The 16,571-nt window shown below is 42.3% G+C and overlaps 1 protein-coding gene across 6 annotated transcripts in view; it reads right to left on the bottom strand.

Moving 5' to 3' along the window:
• Positions 1-16,571, bottom strand: part of atosb (atos homolog b) — a 143,909-nt gene that overhangs the window by 47,178 nt on the left and 80,160 nt on the right. For all 6 annotated transcript variants that reach the window (XM_078219476.1, XM_078219472.1, XM_078219475.1 and 3 more), the window contains one exon: positions 7,582-7,816. The gene's annotated coding sequence lies outside the window, so the exon portion shown is untranslated. The remainder of the gene's footprint in view (positions 1-7,581; positions 7,817-16,571) is intronic.

Here is a 16,571-nt window from a genome sequence, read left to right as displayed (position 1 = left end):
CTCCTTATTTCAGAAAGGACATAAATGCGTTTGAGGTAGTTAGGAGAAGGTTTACCAGATTGATACCGAGAATGTGGGGGTTGTCTTATGAGAAAAGACAGACTGGGCTTGTTTCCACTAGAATTTACAAGAGTAAGGTGTGACTTGATTAATATATGCAAGATCCTGAACCTTGACAAGATGCATGTGGAAAGGTTATTTCCTTTTCTGGGCGAGTTCATAACTAGGGGCCACAATTTTTAAATTAGGCGTCACCCTTTTAAGATAGAGCTGAGGAAATTCTTTACCTCTGAGGGTTGTGCAAATTTGGTACTCTGACTCAGAAGGTGGTGGAGGTGGAGGGTTGCTGAATATTTTTACGGCAGTGTTGGATTAATTCATTTTTGGCAAGGGAATAAAAAGTTATTGGGGGTAGATGGGAATGTGGAACCTAACATACAAACAGATCAGCCATGATCTTTATTGAATGGCACAGCAGGCTCGAGGGCCTGAATGGCCTACTTCCGCTCCTAGTGCTATGTTCATTTGTCATTTATAAAAATAGGAAGCAATTCAAAAAGTAAACTTGGGAAGGAAGGCTTTGATGAATGGATTAATCAAACATCAAGAGAGAAAAAAATGCCTCCCAAATACCGAAACGAGGCAGAAAAAAAACTTGACAGAACATCAGCATTTTGTAGACAAAAAGATCCAGCAACTTGAAATTTGAGAGCAAGTGAAGTTGAAAACAAGTTTAGTCTATTTTGGCCTCTCACCAACTCAGAGAAAGAGGTTGGCCTGATTTTAAATTCTCTGCATGGAAACAGTGCTAGCATATTGCAAAGGGGTTTGCAATAAAAAGGTAAGTTCTGTACAAGTTGACACAGTGTCCAATTAATCAGCACTGTCAAATTTACATTTAAATTGGAACTGGAATTTGTTTTCAGCAGACTAATTGATAACTTCTATTTCTGGAGCTCCATCGCAAAGATTATGATTAAGTGCCTTTTAAGGATGCCTGTGTAATTTCAGAGAACAAAAAGGTAAAAGAAATGACAACTGTGAAACAAAGTTAAATTTCTCACCCTTATATATTAACTGCAGCCCCCAGGTCTGATGCCAATGGGCTGAAGCCCTTGAAACATTTAAAACAAATTATGCTGAGTACGATACAATGCAGTACCATTTCCTATAACCACCCCCCCCCCCCCCCCCAAATAAAAGAAATCGAAAAAGATTTATTGCGATAGATTGTACTTATAAAGAACATTCAATCCAGTAAATGTCCCAATGCACTTTACATCAAGGGAAAAAAAATGCCCAAAGCAGCTTTGGGAGAAATGATTGAAAAGATTGTCAATAAAAGGTTTAGACCATGCTTAATGGTTGGACAGAATTTAGAAAGTTAGTGTCTCAGAGAAAAATTGAAGCAACCAAAGTATTAAGTATTAAAGGGGAGAAAAGAGGACAGAGAAAATTGACAGCAGGCCAAAGTTGAAGAATCAAAAGATATGGACAGATATTTGAGTCAGAATAGATTGTAAAGGAACATAAAAACATACAAATGACAGGCAGGAAATGACCATCAAGCATGTCCCCCCAGATGGTCAAGGCTCAACTAAACATCATGATTCCCAAACACTCTGTCTGCTCACCAACGCAGGGGTAAAAACTTGTAAAGGAGGATTAAAACTTCAGTGCAATACTGGGTCGTGGAGGTCAGTAAGGTGAGGCAACAGGTGCAAAATTTTGCATTGTTTGGCATTTGTAGAGCGTAGCAAGTTGGCATTGGAAAAATAAAGTCTCAAGTCAAACGTACAACAAGAGTTTCAGTGGTGATACGCAATGGTGGGGCCATTTCTCCTCTACGTTGTTGTGATAATATCTAATCTATTCTTCAGTGATGAATTGGAATTGGTAATCAGTGAAAATAATAGGCTGCAACATAGAAACATAGAAAAACTACAGCACAAACAGGCCCTTCGGCCCACAAGTTGTGCCGAACACATTCCTACCTTCTAGAACTACCAAAAACCCTCCATCCTATTACGCTCCATGTACTCATCCAGGAGCCTCTTAAAAGACCCTATTGAGTTCGCCTCCACCACCACTGACGGCTGCCGATTCCACTCGCCCACCACCCTCTGTGTGAAAAACTTCCCCCTAACATCTCCCCTGTACCTACCCCCCAGCACCCTAAACCTGTGTCCTCTCGTAGCAGACATTTCCACCCTGCGAAAAAGCCTCTGAGAGTCCACCCGATCTATGCCTCTCAACATCTTGTACATCTCTATTAGGTCTCCTCTCATCCTTTGTCTCTCCAAGGAGAAAAGACCGAGCTCCCTCAGCCTATCCTCATAAAGCATGCCACTCAATCCAGGCAACATCCTTGTAAATCTCCTCTGCACCCTTTCAACCTTTTCCACATCCTTCCTATAGTGAGGCGACCAGAACTGAGCACAGTACTCCAAGGGGGGTCCGACGAGGGTCTTATATAGCTGCATCATTATCCCCGGACTCCTAAACTCAATCCCTCGATTGATAAAGGTCAGCACACCATACGCCTTCTTAACCACCTCCTCCACCTGCGGGGCCAATTTTAGAGTCCTATGGACCCGGACCCCAAAGTCCTTCTGATCCTCAACAGTACTAAGAGTCTTTCACTTTATATTGTACTCCTTCATCCCATTTGACCTACCAAAATGGACCACAACGCATTTATCTGGGTTGAAGTCCATCTGCCACTTGTCCGCCCAGTCTTGCATCCGATCTATGTCCCTCTGTAACTTCTGACATCCCTCCAGACTATCCACAACCCCACCAACCTTCGTGTCGTCGGCAAACTTACCAACCCATCCCTCCGCTTCCTCATCCAGGTCATTTATGAAAATGACAAACAGCAAGGGTCCCAGAACAGATCCCTGGGGCACACCACTGGTGACCGACCTCCATTTAGAAAAAGGCCCATCTATACCCACTCTCTGCCTCCTTTGGGCAAGCCAGTTCTGGATCCACCGGGCAGCAGCCCCTTGGATCCCATGCCCTCTCACTTTTTCTAGAAGCCTTGCATGGGGGACCTTATCGAACGCCTTGCTAAAATCCATATAAACCACATCTACCGCCTTCCCTTCGTCAATGTGTTTAGTCACATTTTCGAAGAACTCCACCAGGCTCGTAAGGCACGATCTGCCCTTGACAAAGCCATGCTGAGTATTCTTGAGCATACTAAACCTCTCTAAATGCTCATATATACTGTCCCTCAGGATCTTCTCCATCAGTTTACCAACCACTGAGGTTAGACTCACCGGTCGGTAATTACCTGGGCTATCCTTATTCCCCTTCTTGAAAATAGGAACCACATCCGCAATCCTCCGGCACCTCTCCCGTCTCCATCGACGACGCAAAGATCATCGCCAGAAGCTCTGCAATCTCTTCCCTCGCCTCCCACAGTAACCTGGGGTACATCCCATCCGGACCTGGCAACTTATCTATCTTGATGCCATTCAAAGATTCCAGCACAACCTCTTTGTTAAAGTCCACATACTCAATCCTTTCAGTCCACCGCACACCCGCAGTACATCCACCCAGGTCCTTCTCCTCTGTGAAAACCGAGGCAAAATACTCATTGAGCACCTCTGCCATTTCTACTGGTTCCGTACAGACTTTCCCACCTTCACTTTTTATAGGCCCTATTCCATCACGTCTCATCCTTTTACTCTTCACATATTTATAGAACGCCTTAGGGTTCTCCTTATTCCTACCTGCCAGGGCCTTCTCGTGACCCCTTCTGGCTCTCCTAATTTCCTTCTTTAGTCCCTTCCTACAAGCCGTATACTCTTCTAAATCCCTATCTTTGCCAAGCTCTCTGAACCTTTTGTACGCTTTCCTTTTCTTCTCGACTAGGTCCCGCACAGCTTTCGTGCACCACGGTTCCTTTAACCGACCAACACCTCCCTGTCTGCTCGGAACATTGTCCTGTAGAACCCTAGACAGACATTCCTTGAAAAACTGCCACCTCTCTTCAGTACATTTCCCCAAGAATACCTCCTTCCAATTTACTCCTCTAATTTGCTGTCTAATGTCTTCATTTTTCCCCTTACTCGATATAAACACTTTCCTAGCTTGCCTGATCCTCTCTTTTTACAATGCAAGCCTAAAGGAGATAGATCGCTATCCCCAAGATGCTCTCCCACTGAGAGATCTGACACCTGTCCAGGTTCATTGGTCAGTATCAGATCAAGTACAGCCTCTCCTCTTGTAGGCTTGTCCACATGCTATGTCAGGAAACCCTCCTGAACACACCTAACGAACTCTTCCCCATCCAATCCCCTTACCCTCGGGATATTCCAATCTATGTTTGGGAAATTAAAGTCTCCCATCACAACAACTCTGCTATTACTGCATCTCTCCAGGATCTGTTTCCCTATCTGCTCCTCCACCTCCCTGTTAGTATTGGGCAGCCTATAGAAAACTCCCAGCAAAGTGACCGGTCCCTTCCCACTCCGAACTTCCACCCACAGAGACTCGGTGGACAATCCCTCCACAGCATACACCTTCTCTACAGCTGTGACACTATCCCTGATCAGCAGTGCCACTCCACCCCCTCTCTTGCCTCCCTCCCTGTCCTTCCTGAAACATCTGAATCCCGGCACCTGGAGTATCCAGTCCTGTCCCTGAGACATCCAAGTTTCCGTAATGGCCACCACATCATACTTCCAGGCATCGATCCATGCTCTGAGCTCATCCCCTTTATTCACTATACTCCTGGCATTAAAGTAAACACATCTCAATCCTTTGTTCTGAGCTCTCCCCTTCTCTATTCCCTGTCCATCCGCCCTCTTGCACTGCCTATAACCCTTCTCTGTTTGCGAGCTACCTTCCTCACTCTCAGTCACCTCATTTTGATCCCCTCCATCTGGGAAGATTGGCAATGGAGTCAGATTGCCATTTCACACGTAGTTACTTAACTGGAAATCCACTCTCTTCTTGTCCAACCTTCTGACTCAGGCAGGGAGATCTGTGCAGTACAGCAGGTTGCCAAGACCTTCTGTTCAGAGCTTCAGTGTCGAAGGGAAGGTGGTCAAGCCCCATTTTTGTGGCACTAGCTGCCATAAAATAAGTTTAAAGGTCCAGCTACTGAGCGGCCAGGAAGAAGGTCTGTTGATAAGGTAGTGGGAGGACGGAATGAGCGAGGGTGGTCTGGGGGGAGATGGGTGGTAAGTGGCAGGTAGGGTTTTGGGAGCGTTGTTGGTGGAGGAGTGCAGATAGTGGATGGAAAGGGCAGTGAAGAGGTGGGGGTGTAGTCACGGGTCCTATGGGGGGTCTCATGGGCAACCAGGGTGATAGTCAGGGGCATGAAGGTGTACCCCTGGGTTGTCAGGAAGCCCCATGGCTCAGTTATATTGTTGCGCAGAAGCAAGAGTGTGTCTCATTATTCTAAATTTTTCTGCATAGCTATAACTTTAGGACAGCCGGAAACAATCAATTTGTGATTTACACCACATTATTGGGTGATTCCCAGTGCAAAGCAATTAGCCATCCGAAGTCTGAACTTCCTGAGCAATGCCATGCAATCCTCTCCAGGGAACGCCTGGCAGTGTGAGTTCCACAGTGCATTTTGGGTTGTACCCAAAAAATGCATCCCCCACCCCCCAAAAAAAATACAATGCCCCAGAGCTCATGGGCCAATCAATGCCGCAAAATGTCACCAGTTAGCTACTTACATTTGTATAGCGCCTCAAATGTAACAAAATGTCCCAAGGTGCTTTACAGGAACATTAGGAAACAAAATATGACACTGAATAACGAGGCAATATTTGGTCAGATGACCAAAAATTTGGTCAAAGCAATAGGTTTGAAGAAATGTCTCAGGAGGAAAGTTAGAGGCAGGGGGAGACTATTCTAGAGCTTGGTGCCCTAGGCATCTGAAGGCACAGTGAAGCAATTTAAATTGGGGACGCACAAAAGGCCAGAATTAAAGGAGCACAGGTATCTTGAAGGGCTGTGGGATTGGAGGAGATTACAGAGATGGGGAGAGGTAAAACCATTGAGGGATTTGAAATCAATATGAAAACTTTAAAATCAAGACATTGCTCGACTGAGAGACAATGCAGGCCAGGGGTCAAAGGGGTGATAGGGAAACGAGACTTTCAGAGAGTTAAGATAAAAGTATTCTGGAACAGTTAAGTCTAGTAAAAAAAAGGCACAAGTGAGGGATTCAGCAACCAATGAGCTGAGACAGGGAGAGCTGGGTGCCATCAACATACATGTGAAAACTAAGGTAGAGAGATCTGGGTGTCCATGTTCATGAATGCCGAAAGTTGATATGCAGGTGCAGCATGTAATAAAAAAGGCAAAAGGGATGTTGGCAATTATTGCAAAGGGGCTGTGTATAAAAGTGGAGAATTATTGTTGCAATTGTATAGGATGTTTGTGAGACAATATCTGGTGTAGTGTGTCCAATTTTGGTCTCCTTATTTGAGGAAGGACGTAGTGACATTGGAGGCAGTTCAGAGGAGGTTCACCAGCTTGATTCCGTGGATGAAAGGGTTGACATATGAGGAGAGATTAAACAGTTTGGGCTTATACTTGGTGTTTAGAAGGATGAGGGGGGATCTGATCCAAGTATGTAAAATTTTTAAAAAGGGATTGATGAAGTAAATGGAGACCAAATGTTTCCTCTTATGGGGCAATCTAGAACAAGAGGTCACAGCTCTCGGTTGAGAGGCGGTTGATGTAAAACTGAGATGAGGAGGAACTACTCGCGAGGGGGTGGTAAATTTGTGGAACTTGCTGCCCGATAGTACGGTGGAATCGGAATTGTTGAATAGTTTCAAGCAGATAGATATATTTCAAATAAAAAAGGGATAAGGGGATATGGGGAACAGGTTGGGAGGTGGATTCGAGACCACGGAGACATGAGACATGAATTGATTGAATGGCGCAGGCTCAAAGGACTGAATTTGCCTACTTCTGCTCCTAATTCCTATGTTCCTATGTCTTTGGATGATGTTACTGAGGGACAGCTTCTGAATGAGAAATAGGAAGGGGCTAAGGATAGGTTCCTCAGGGACAACAAAAGTAACGATGCAGGGACAGAAAGAGAAGCAACTGCAAGTAATTCTCTAGCTTTGAAAATTAGACAGAAAAGAATAACAATAATGAAGATTAAATAAAGATGTGACCAGCTGAGAGAAGTCGCACCCAGCTGGACAACAGTGGAGAAGTGCTGGAAGAGAATGGTACAGTCGTCAAAGGCTGCAGACAGGTTCAGAAGAACAAGGAAGGTATGTCATATATGACCCACAAAATTGGCGATTTTAGTACTGCTTATTCTTTCATGGGCATAAAATCAACACCATGAGCAGATATCACTATAGACTGTCACACAGCTCTTCAACTCAAATTAATTTGTACAGAAGACAAAGCCTGTTGTCAGTGCAAATGTTTTAAAATTTAGGGTTAGGGAACACTGCCAATCACCCAGCTGATTACACACGAGACTGTGTCATTTTTACTGTATATTTTGATCAGTAGAATCATGTTTGACCATATACTGTATTACTGTGTGCACTATTTGTACAGTAAGCTGGTTAAACTTACCATTCCATTATTCTGATGACCTTCTCGTCCGGGGATAAGCTGCGTCACACACCTTTCTTGGTACAAGAGATTCCAAATGGTTTTAGTGTTTGCGACAGCTATTCTGGCAAATCTTCCATCTTGACAACCGGAGATACGAACTGGTTGCAGAGTAACTTCCACCATCACTGGAGCATGTAATTTGCTTAAATAAGCACAACGTTTTTGTTCACTTTAGTCCTAGGACCCTGCAGCACTGGAGAAATAAATTAATTTTTATTGCAGTGTTATTGTAGTTACAGTTTAATGTGGAAGGTTACTGAGACATTACTGCAGAAAAATCAGAACTGGGAATTAAACATTGCAGGCTATAACATTCAGAAAAGATGGAGGGGGAAAAAAAGAGATGGAGTAGCTGTGTTTATTAGGGATAACGTAATAACAACAGAACAAAAGGAACGCAGCAATCAGCATATAATCCATAAAAATAGAGATAAAAGAGAATGAAGGATCAATTACACAAAAGAGGTAGTCTACAGTTAACCTAACAGTGGAAGGTAAATGAAAGTGTCATGGATCTGCCAAGTAACAGCGGGAAAAAGAATTTAACAAAGGATGATTAGGATGTGATCTGCCTTGCAACAGGTACAAACCTGCATAGTGACAACAGTAGACAGCATTCAAAGGGGATGACAAGATGCCACTTTTCCCAGTAATGAGAATAGCAGGCATCCAAACTGAATCAGGTGTACATAGCCGTATTATCAGGGAACAGTTTACCTAGACCAGTGGAGATATACAGCTGCTAGTTTCAAGAGACATGGAATGTGAGAGATACAGACAGTCCAGATACACAGAGGGGAGAGGAACCAGGGTATAAATTCAGCACCTGCAGAAGCAGGCAGGCCAATTTAACATCTAACAGCAAGGAAGCTTCGTATCATCCAAGAGCCAGGTAGGCTAGGTCAACATTGAAGAAGCCTTAAGAACCAAGACAGTGCAGGAACCTTCGCAAAGGTTGCTCGAATACCTTCGCTGGACCAGGAAAAGACACTTCCCAGACTTAGTCACCCGCCTTGTGTTGTAGGGTAACAAGCTGGATTTGACTTGAGTATGTTTAATTTGGATGTCGTTTGGGAATGGAAAAGTCTCGAGTTCAGGAACCACAGATAAATATGTTGGAGCAAAGGGTAATTTCTACATAAAATAATTCCAAACTGCCTGTGATAATGAATATCTCTGTTGTGTTCGACGGGATCAAGAAAGTAGTGCTACCAGCACCAAACTTGGCCCCCTGAAATTGGCAGATGGTGATGCTTTCATCGACAGAAGTCCCGCTGGTTTGAAGTTTTATAATTTATTAGCCACAATATTTATATATTTAATTGTCTAAGAGTATTAAAGCCCACTTTATGTATATTTGTCTTTTTAATTTAATAAATAGTCTTTAGTAATCATTACACAGCAACTGGTCTGGTTATTCTACCTAGGGATTTCAAGTGAATCCTTACACCATTCCAAAAACAAAACTGTACACCACCACGAACCGCTGTTTCGATCGAGACACCCTCGCAGATAACATCTACGCGGTTTGTGACAAAAGAAGAAATATGTAGTCATCAATTTCAAACACCCGTTATTAATTGGACAAAGGAATGGAGTTGTAACACTGTGGGATACTCATTTCTAACCCAATATTTAAAAAACTAACATGGAAAAATCATTATTGGATTTAGTAATGGGGAATGAACCAGAGCAGATAAGGGAAATAAAGTACAGGAATGTCGAGGCAATAACGACCACAATATAATAGACATTAAACTGATTATGGAGAAGGATGCGAGTATGGTGTAAACTAGGTTAACAGATTGGAGAAGTTGATTTTGAGGGGATGAGAATAGAAAACAAAATGGGCAACCATATTGGCAATGTAGAACAACAATGGGAAATATTTAAATGGTGTTCAATAGAGTACAAGGAAAATAAATTCCACTAAAAAGAACAAACTAAACATTAGTGAGACTCCACGGTGAATAAAGATGTGATGGAAGAATTGAGGATTAGGAAAGAAGCATGCATTAAGTATATAGAAAGTAGGGGAGTGCATCATAAGAGTGAATCTGAAGAGATTAGGAGAAAAGTCAAGGAATTATGGACCAATCACCTCACATGGTTGCAGAAAAAAAAATGGAATGGCAAATAAAAGGAGGGAATAGAACATCTAGAAAGGAGAAGTATAATAATGAATAGTTAGCAAAGGGAAAATACTATTTGCCCAACATTATTCTTTTTTTTTTGAGGAGGGAACAGAGAGCAGACAATGGCAATGCAGTAGACGTAATTTATCTGGATTTTCAAAAACCTTTGCTAAGGTGCCCCATAATAGAAAAATGAATAGATTCAGAGAATGTAGAGTCAGAGGACAAGTGGCAAAATGGATTGCTAGCTGGCTTCAAGACAGAGAGCAGAGTGGGTGCAAAGAGTAATTACTCTTTGGCAACAGGTGGGAAGCGATGTTCCACAAGGATTAGAGTTGGGACTATGGCGGTTCACAATATATGATTTGAACTTTGAAATTAATACAATTTCTAAATTTGCAGACAACACCAAATTTGGGGGGTGGCAGTCAATATCAAGGAAAACTGCAAAGAAATTACAAGAAGATGTTACTAAACTTACAAATGGAAAAATAGTTGGCAAATGCAGTTCAACACGTGAATGCGAGGTGGTACATTTTTGGTCGGAAGAATAGGGAGGTCAATTATTACTTGGAAGGTGCAAGTCTAGGTGGGTGTGGCAATTGTCCCTTTAAAGATCAATCTGAAAAGGGTCACACGACCCAGGGAACCAATCAGAGAGCAGGGTTGAGGGAATCACCCTGGTAAGCACGGGCTTCTGTACCCACAGTCAACTTGGGAGCTGATTGCAGCCACAAGGCCTTTGCATAGTTTTAACCTGTAAATAAACTAGTTGTGTTTTCCCTAAACTGGTGAATGAGCATCACAAAAGATGGGCCAAAAAGCAAACAGCTTTATTTCTGGAGAAATAGAAAATAGAGAAGTTATGCTGAATCTGTATAAAACCTTGGTTAAATCACACTAGTCCACATAGAACGGTGTGCAGTTTTGGTTGCCATATTATAGGATGAATAGAGAGGCACTGAAGAGAATACAGAGAAGATGCATAAAGATGATACCTGTAATACTTATGTATCCGTATCATGAAATAATTGAAATGATGGATCTCTTTTCTTTTGAAAATATAAGTATCTAATATAGATACTTACAATTATGAAAGATTCCGATAAGAGTGGAGAGAGAATATTCCCTCTCATATGGAGGAGCATATCTAGAGTCAGTATCAGGGAGTCACTAAGAAATCCAACAGGGAATTCAGAAGAAACTTCTTTACCCAGTGACTGAGAATGTGGAAGTCAATACCATAGGGAGTGGTTGAAGCAAATAGTATAGACACAGCTAAGGGAAAGCTCAGCTACCATATGAGGGAGAAGGAAATAGAGGGGTTACAAGGATAGATTTCGATGAGGTTAGATGGGAGGAGGCTTAACTAGTGCATAAACACGGGCATGGAGTGGTATATAATTCCCTGTAGATTTATGGAATTAGAATTTCAGAATGACCAAGCATATCTGTAGTAACAGGGGGGAGTAAAGACACAGCACAAGAAAACATAATACAGCACATGGGAATATTTGAAATAAGATCACTGTAACAGTATTTTTAAAGGAAGGATCAACACAACTAAACTTTCTGACTTCTAAGCAATATTTTTAAATCTAGACCAAATAATTGCATCAGTAGTGAAAACTGATACCAAATTTAAAGTAAAGTGTGCTGATAGTGAAATCCCCATCCCCACCAGAACACATGCTGGACTTCAGCCTCAGTTAGCAGGAATAATCAAGTTCAACCATGGCAGCTGAAAATCACCATTTAACTTTAGAATAGGAGGCAAGAGTGACATTTCAAATGTTTACATTCCCTTCAGGCTTAAGTGGGTGTGGTGAAATAAAACATGATATTTGTCACCTCTGGAGCATCTTCAAAACAGCCAAGACTGATGAGAGGACAGTCTCCTCACACTGGCATCTACAAAGTCTTTGAATAAAATATGATTTAGTAGTCTTAGCTTAGTTTCTAACTAGCACTTTTACACAGCACAGAACTGCTCATAATATAGAAACAGATGGTAAGTGGCCCTTAGAAGCCACAAAGACAATTTGTATCCTGAATGGAAAAGTTATACCAGTTTGGTTTATTTATTAGTGCCACAAGTAGACTTACATTAACATTGCAATGAAGTTACTGTCAAAATCCCCTAGTCGCCACACTCTGGCACCTGTTTGGGTACACGGAGGGAGAATTTAGCATGGCCAGTACACCTAACCGGCATGTCTTTCAGACTCTGGGAGGAAACCGGAGCACCCGGAGGAAACCCATGCTGACACGGGGAGAATGTGCAGACTCCGCACAAACAGTGACCCCAGCCAGGAATCGAACCAGGTCCCCAGTGCTGTGAAGCAGCAGTGCTAACCACTGTGCCACCTACAAGATTCCGAGAATTCTGGGGTACAGAGAAAATTGAATATTTGCAATAATAGAATGCTGATCACATTATTCAGATGAATCTCAAAGAATCTCCCAGTCTATGAATTACTATGACTTTAAATGTACAAGGGAAATGATGCAGCCTCACTATCACACTATCACACTAACAACAAATTAAATTTATCTTAGTGGGTTAAGCGATGATAGCAAGAGAACTTGAAGCACTAGTTCGAATTGTACAACACGAACTTCACATCCATCAAAGAGACAAATAACATTTCTGTTGATTGACTTATCCAAAGGACAGCATCCAAAAATGTAGCACTCCCCTAGTACAGCAGTGGTGATATCAGTGCCTCGATGATATGCTTATAAAACATGCAACACTTGTCCTTGGAATGACTGATAATGGAAAAATTCAGAGCACAGGAAAATTCATTTCCAATTGTTGTGCAAAACACAAAATTAATAAATTATGTTTTCAAACATATTTGCTGTGTCTAAATAAGACATCAATGTAAACTCATGCATAGTTTAACTTTTCTGTACTATTACACCTTGGCTGGAATTCTCCGACCTCGCCCACATCTGAGATGGTGCTTTGGCTGAGCACCAAATTTTCCGTTCTTGCTGGTATTGGTGTTGGGACGGATGGAATTGAAGAATTCCAGCCCTTAAATAGAGGTTCAAATAAAATTGAAAAGAGCTGCAGTCTTCATAATGAATATACAACCATATATTATTGGTTGAAGTCCAGCCAACCAAAACAAGTGAGGCAATTAAAGGCCTCACTCGGATTGAATTTCTTGCACCTCCTCTTGCTGTTATATCATAGTGGTGCTTGGATGCATTTTGTAGGTCATACTTGGTCAATCATACTTGGCATATTTGAACAATGAAAATTACAAAAAACATTAATGTAAATTTAAAAAACCTTGCTCACTTGGTTTTCAAACATAATTGCTGCATTTTGTCCTCCAAGTACTTTTTCAGCCACATTTTAAATTTGTAAAGCTTTACTTTGGTACCTGGAGTGCACTCATTGAAGTGATTTAAGAGAGGCAAAGACAACTGTCATGGGCAATATGCATCAAATCTAGGGGCTAACAAAACTGTTTGACAGCATCCATTTTGGAGTGAGAAAGGCAAATTGGAATATTTCCTTAATGGCAACAAACTAGACTTTGTGGATGATCAAATACACAAAGTGTCCACATACACAAATCAAAAAGCCAGTGAAATGTTTGACCTGATCACAAGGGGGTTGGAATTCCAATGTGAAAAAATGATGCTTTTGTTTCACAGAGCCTTGGTCAGATGCCAAGATAGGAAGCAGAGAGTTCAGTTTGAGCATCAAACCTCAGAAATTGGTCTCTGAAGGGGACACAGCACGGATTCACCAGAACAATACTAGGGCTAAAACAGTATTATCAGAACAGGTTACATAAACTTGGTTTGTATTCACTTGAATTAGAAAGTTGACCAGTGAGTTCACTGGTGTATTTAATATGATATAGGGATTCAATATAAAGGAGAAATCATTTAGAATAAGACAGCATAATACAGGAAGGCATGATACAGAAATTGGCCATGTGGTTGATAATGAAAATGAAAGCTGTAGATTGCAGAAATATATCAATGGACTGGTCAGGTGGGCAGAAAAGTAGCAATTGGAATTCAACCAAGAGAACCAATTGGAGAAGCTTGAGGTTATATATTTGGGGAGGGAAAACAAGGCAAGGGAACACACAAATTACAGAATATTTAGGAAGGAAGAGGAGCAGAGAGATCTTCGAGTGTATGTTCACAGAACCTAAACAGTGCAGGAGGCCATTCAGCCCATTGACTCTACACTGGCTCTCTGAAAGAGCATTCTGCCGAGTCCTACTCCCCTGCCTTATCCCTGTAACCTTGGGCATTCTTTTTCAGAAAGCAATTACATTACTTTTTGAATAGCCTTACTGAACCAGTCTCTCAGGAAGCAAGTTCATCCAGGCTCCAACCACTGCCTGGGGGGGGGGGGGGGGGGGGGGGATAACTTCTCAGAACACTTTTACTCCTTTTGCCAATTATTTTGAATCTGTGCCCTTGAGTTGTTGATGCTCTAGAGTGTGAATGGTTGCTCACTATTTACCTTGTTCCTACCGCTCAGGACCTTGTCTCAACCTCTCCACTGTATCCTCATAGCTACAGTTCTTTATCCTTGGAATCATTCCTGTGAATCTCGCCTGTACTCTCTACAATGCCTTCACATCCTTCCTTAAGTATGGAACCTAGGACTGGATGCAGTATTCCAGATGAGACCTAACCAGTGTCTTACACAAGTTCAACATGACCTCCTAACTTTTGTACTAAATGCCCTCATTTATACTATATGTTTTATTAACTGCTCTCTCAACATTCCCTGCCATCTTCAATTACTTATGTACATATACACTGGAGTCCTCCTATTTCTGCATCTCCTTAAGCATTTTGCCCTTTATTTTATACTGTCTCTCCATATTCTCCCTGACAAACCTTTCACTTACCTACATTTAATTTCATCTGCCACTTGTCTGCCCAATCCACCAATCTGTCTATGCCCTTTTGAAGTTCAAGACTATCATCATAGTTGACAATGTTTCCAATCTTCATATCATCTGCAAATTTTTAAATTATGCCTGAACTCCACATGTCATTAATATACATCAGGAACAGCAAGGGTCCCAACACTGACATGGAAAACTCCACGACAAATCTTCATCCAAACTGAAAAACAACCATTTATCACTTATTTGTTTCCTGTCACTCAGCTAACTTCTTATCCAAGTGCCAACTTTTATTCCATGAGCTAGGATTTTGCTCTCAAGTCTGTTGTGTGGCACTGTGTCAAATGCCTTTTAAAAATCCATATACATAATAACAGCGTTGCCCTTAACAACATTCTCTGGTACCACTTGATTACCTGTAAAGACTTGCATTCCAACCATTATGTTGTAAATTGAGTTTGTGTCTTTATATGCCCTGTTTGTGAACAGAACTCCCACTTACCTGACGAAGGAGCAGCGCTCCGAAAGGTAGTGGCTTTTGCTACCAAATAAACCTGTTGGACTTTAACCTGGTGTTGTGAGACTTCTTACTGTGACCACCTCAGACCCCAGTGGATATAAAAAAAATCCTATCCCATTATGGGCAGCACGGTGGCACAATGGTTAGCACTGCTGCCTCAGTGCCAGAGACCCTGGTTCAATTCCGGCCTCGGGTTACTGTCTGGGTGGAGTTCACACGTTCCCCCCGTATCTGTGTGGGTTTCCTCCAAGTGCTCCGGTTTCCTCCCATCGTCCGAAGATGTGCGGGTTAGGTTGATTGGCCATGTAAAATTGACCTAGTGTCAGGGGATTAGCAGGGAAAATATGAGGGGTTATGGAAATAGAGCCTGGGTGGGATTGTGGTCAGTGCAGACTTGACGGGCCAAATGGCCTCCTTCTGCACTGTAGGGATTCCATGATAAGTTAGTTAAGTGTGATTTTCCATGAACACATGCTGCTCTCCCTTAAATTATCCTGCGCTTGACTAAGTGATGATTGATTTTGTTCACGATTCTCCAGTCCTTCAGCATGCCTAGGAAAAACGGATGTGGACATGCCAGTGTTGGACTGGGGTGGATAAGATGAGAGGTCACACAGGTTTAGTTGAAAGCACAAGCTTTTGGAGCACTGCTCCTTCATCAGGTGAAGTGGAGCGAGATGCACAGGCACAGAATATATAGGCTGCGTGACAATAGTCCAACACTAACAGGTAATCAAGAGTGTCAAAAGATAAGTACAGACTGTGTAGTGCAGTGTAGTCCAGCTGAATAACAAGTCTTTATGAGTTATCACGTGTGCTAATAGACAAATGTAAGCAGTTAAGTCTTATCAGTATGTGTAAAGTGTCGACAGGCTGTATAACAAGTGAAGGGATGGCCTAAGAACTGATAATTTAAGGCAGAGAGATAATTACAATCAGAGTAAGATGGTGCTAAACACTATGCAAACTAATCAGGAAGATTATCAGCTTTTGGACTTTGCCTTTACTTTGACCTAGAATCCCTTTCATAGAATCCCTGCAGTGCAGGAGGCGGCCATTTGGCCCATTGAGCCTGCAACGACAACAATCCCACCCAGGCCCTATCCCCGTAACTCCATGTATTTACTCTGCTAATCCCCCTGACATGAAGGGGCAATTTAGCATGGCAAATCAACCTAACCTGCACATCTTTGGACTGTGGGAGGAAACCGGAGCACCCGGAGGAAACCCACGCAGACACAGGGAGAAGGTGCAAACTCCACACAGGCAGTGATCCAAGGCCAGAATTGAACCCGGTTCCCTGGCTCAGAGGCAGTGGTGCTAACCACGTTGCCACCTCATCTAATGGTTTACTATTACCTACTCTAATTCTATCAAACTCTTAAATATTCTATT

This window comes from Mustelus asterias, chromosome 1 (genome assembly GCF_964213995.1).
Source record: "Mustelus asterias chromosome 1, sMusAst1.hap1.1, whole genome shotgun sequence".
Classification (NCBI taxonomy): Eukaryota; Metazoa; Chordata; class Chondrichthyes; order Carcharhiniformes; family Triakidae; genus Mustelus; species Mustelus asterias.
This window is presented reverse-complemented; position numbering and strand designations above follow the sequence as displayed.